This window comes from Miscanthus floridulus, chromosome 8, assembly GCF_019320115.1.
Source record: "Miscanthus floridulus cultivar M001 chromosome 8, ASM1932011v1, whole genome shotgun sequence".
Lineage (NCBI taxonomy): Eukaryota > Viridiplantae > Streptophyta > Magnoliopsida > Poales > Poaceae > Miscanthus > Miscanthus floridulus.
Window position 1 is genome coordinate 18,163,211 of NC_089587.1, and position 4,682 is coordinate 18,167,892.

The following is a 4,682-nucleotide window of genomic DNA, read 5'->3' on the forward strand; positions in this document are numbered from 1 at the left end:
ACCTTGGTGTCACCTTGTGACATGAAGCAATGTGATGTAGTTGGAGAGCTTGTAGAAACATCACTCTCATAATCAAGCATGATCCATCATCATCGCCATCAAGTATGCATGGAGTAGAATCATCAATTGCATCACTTGTGGCATTATCATCAACCTTGTCAAGTGAACTTGTGGTAAATCTTTCATCATCATCACTTGGCCATAAGGTGGAGCAATCTTTCACAATCATCGAATTGTGGCTATGCTCAATATCCTCATGTGCATCCTTCTTGGGCTCATCATCATCATCATTATTGGAGTCCGTCCCATATTTCTTATTGAGATAACTCCAAATGTCATGGGCGGTTTTCATATCGATGATCTCTCCAAATATGCAATCATCCAAATAACTATACATGATGTTAGTAGCTTGGATGTCAAGATCTAGGCATTTCTCTTTTGCTTGAGTTAGATTATTTTTATCCAACACATGAGAAAAGCCTACATCTACCATCCACTATATTTGAGGGCAAATAAACTTAAAATTACATATCATCTAATTTTTCCACTGTGCAAAGTGTGTGCCATCAAAAATATGTGGACAATCAACATCTAGGCCATAAGTCACCATCCTCTCGGGTAGGTAAAGACCACAAATGAGAGACCTCGGCTCTAATACCACTTATAGGGTTGAGATGACGGACTAGAGGGGGGGGGGGTGAATAGTCCTTTCTAAAATTAATCGTGCCGGCTAACCGAAACAAATACAAAATTAAAACTATCGGTCTATCCAAGACTACACCCCTCTATCTATGTTCTCAAACACCTTTAAAAGATCCTAATTATGCAACTAAGGTGCCAGGCTAGCTAGAGCACACCTAAATAATTCTAGGAGCAAGGTCACATAAACCTATGCCACTAGTACTTCAAGCAACCGGTGAGCTCCTACACAATCTAGTAAGCAAAAGCACAGAGATCCTAAGCTCACTAGCAATGCTCAATAATAAGGCTACACAAGCCAAATTAGAGAGCTCAAATTACTTAGCTACTAAACTAAGCAATGTGACTAACAATGCTACTCAAGCCATTTAGTCCAAGAGAGCAACTAATTTACTACCAAAGTAAACTAGCTACACAAAGGAGCTACTTCGAAGCTACACAAGCAAGAAGGTAACTAGCAAGCTACACAAGCTAACTAATTACATGAGCAATTACACAAGCACAATATATGAATAAGTAAATACAAGCTTGTGTAAGGGGATTACAAACCAACGGGATGAACAAGGTTGACATGGTAATTTTTATCCCAAGGTTCACTTGGTTGCCACTAAGCTAGTTCCCATTGAGATAAGTTCCAAGGTTGCACTAAGAGTAACAAGAACTCCCTAATCACAAAGATTTCCTAGTGCCACAAAATGCAAATCCCTAAATGCACACACTAGGTCTCTCAACCTCTCTCACAAATTAGCACTAAGCTTAGAGAGGGAGAAGAAGGGAGGATGTGGATCTTCAATCTCTCTACCTTGCCCACATAGGGCACTCAATCTCTCATAGGAATTGTGGCACCAACCATGGGAGAGAGAGATGAGAGAGGAGGAAGAAGAACCCTAGTTCAAAGGATCCCCAAATGTTGCAAATGAGCCAAAAGAGTGAATGGGAAAAGGGGGAGGCACCCCCTTTAACCAGCAGCCTAGACAACTCCCACCTAGGAATATCCAAGCATGACTTGGATACTGGCTTGGATATTTTGGAGCGTCCCCTCAATCTAGACTGTTGGGGAGCTCCCGCCTCAGAATATCCAAGCACGTTCCTCCAGATTCAAAATATCTAGGCGCATTTGTCTAGGTTCAAAATATCCAGGCGCATTCGTCTAGGTTCAGAATATCCAGGCACGTTCATCTAGGTTCGGAAAATTAAAGCACGTTCGAAATATCCAAGTTGAAAATCACAAACCAAATAGAGAAGGCTGGTCGAAAATTTCTTTGGATATTCCGACCCTCTTAGACATTCTGAGACAAGCTTGGAAATTACGAGGAACACAGAAACAACCCACCAAACTTCATTTTTAAGGCCTTTTCAAATGTGCTCAACTCCACCAAGTGTTCCAACAAGTCAAGTGTGTGAGTTAGCATTTCTAAATCATTTTGAAAGGCTTTTCTCTTGCACCTCACCACATCACTAAGCGCAATGCATATGCAATTGAGACTCACACTTAGTGGCACTAAATAACCGTTGCAACTAAAAGATTTCCCCTCTTTATAGTACGGCTATCTATCCTAAATCTGGTCAAGCACTTCTCTACTCAACTTAGATCGGTGAAATAAAGTGCCCTATAGGTTATACCTTTGCCTTGCGCATTCCATTCCATCTCCTTCAATGTTGATGCAACACATGCACCAACCAATCACAAATGATATGATCCACTTCATATCATCATGTAACCTTATTGGTTCATCAATCTTGACTTCACTTGCTCTTTACCGTTGCTTCGGTCCATCGATGCCAAGTCATCACTCAATTTGCCCTTCACACTTGCAACCGGTCCATCAAGCCAAGTCTTATTTTGATCTTCTCTACCTTAGTCACATGACTCAATGTCATGTCTTATATGCAATGAGCTCCTTTATCACATGTGTGAGCTTTGCAACAAATCCAAGCTATCTTCACCATCATGGCATGAGTTGCTCACACAAGTGTACCTATGGACTAATCACCTGTGTATCTCACATTTAAACACATTAGTCCGTCAAGGTTGTTACTCAATTATTAAAACCAAACAAGGAACTTTCACCAACCCAACCTAACGTTAACATGTTCCTACCCAACAATATAGTGTAACAAAAAATAATCCAAATAAACATATCATATGTATTGGTGAACAACGTTTTCCTAAACGCTACACAGTAAATAGTCGACCACCTACTGTTTAGTCGTTATTAGGGATAAACTTAAAATTAAACACATGCACTCTGGTTTCTAATCAGAGAGACCTGAACCCTGTAAAAGCAACACCACCACATCTCCTGCCTGCAAATTGAAAAACACAAGGAGTTTCACAAACCGATCAACGATGAAACTATTCGACGACAAAATATAATCTAAGCAAAAACATACCCCAACCTTTACATTGTCACAATACTCGCGAATGCATAAGGCTGATACTCATTACTCTCTCAGTTCCAAATTTTAAGTTGTTTTAGTTTTATCCTACGTAAAATTTCTCTAACTTTGATGAAGTTTATAAACGAATATGTTAACATTCACTAAACCAAATAAATGTATTATCAATGCATATTTCAAGCTTGATTTAATGAAACTACTTTGACACTCTAGGTGTTGATCCATTCTTATATAAACTTGGCCATTCCTACACCCATTAACATATATTGTTAGAATTTAAGTGTAGTCAATGTAGCCATGAACCAAACATGTGTGTAAGGTTATCAAAAGGATGTAAACCAAAAGTATTATATATACACAATACTCCAAAGGAAACCTAGCACCATGATAATTGAAGAAAAGATGTTCAATCTTGTCTCAACTTCATTGTAGAAACACCATTTCTTACTATCTTGCCATCTTTGCTTGATCAAATTATCTTTAGTGAGGATGACTCCTTTGTATTAAAATCATACTAAAACTATTAACCTTAATGACATTTTAGTATCCATGGATACCAGACGACTCGATGTAAAAATCATTATCAAGAAAATTCTTATAGTTAGGCTGCATAAGCAAAATATCATTCTTGGTTAAAGTCATTCGAAATGTTGCAAAATACCTTACAAGGGACAAATTAAGCTAAAGGTGATTTCCCTAAAGAAATACAACACAATGGCAATTCATAAAAGGATGCCAAATTATCTCATCATTATTGGAGAAACATATTCCTTACCCCCGCAGTCCTTGCCACTTCGATCAATCAAGTTATCTTTAGCGAGAACGAATCCTTTGTATAAAAATCATAGGAAAACATTCACTTTCAATGGCACTTTTAATATCCATATCCCAGGTGACCTAATGTAAATCATTTCCAAGCAATTTTTTATACTAAGTTGCATTGAGCAAATACCATTCCTAGTTAAAATCCATTTGAAATGATGCAAAAAAAATGCTCAACCAGCTAACTTTAGGATTGCACATGAGTAAATAAAACAGTACTAAAAAGGGTCGATGGGCAAACTTTGCAGCCCAACCCAATGGTCCATGGGCTCGACATCGCTCATCCCGAACTTGATCCTAAGGGCCGATTTCTTTTTTCCGAGAATCGCAAAACATAGCGGGCCTGAATCCGTTCTCTTTCCTAGTGATGATGTGACGTGTTTTCATTGAAAACTCCAAATCTGCGCAGCGCAACACCCTGCTGCGTGCTCCATAAACAAAGGCAAAGCGCTCCATCATCCAGCCAGCGCACCGAAAAAGAGGGTGTTTAGTTGGGGAATTTTGGATTTTGGGATACCGTAGCATTTTCGTTTTTATTTGACAATTAGTGTTCAATCATGGTCTAATTAGGCTCAAAACGTTCGTCTCGTGATTTCCAACCAAACTGTGTAATTAGTTTTTTTTCCGCCTACATTTAATTGCACGTATCGCAAGATTCGATGTGATGAGTACTGTAGTATTTTTTTGGATTTTGGCCAAGCAACTAAACACGGGCTTAAAAAAAGTCACTCGTCAGTCGGAAGAGATGGGGCCCTCCCTCT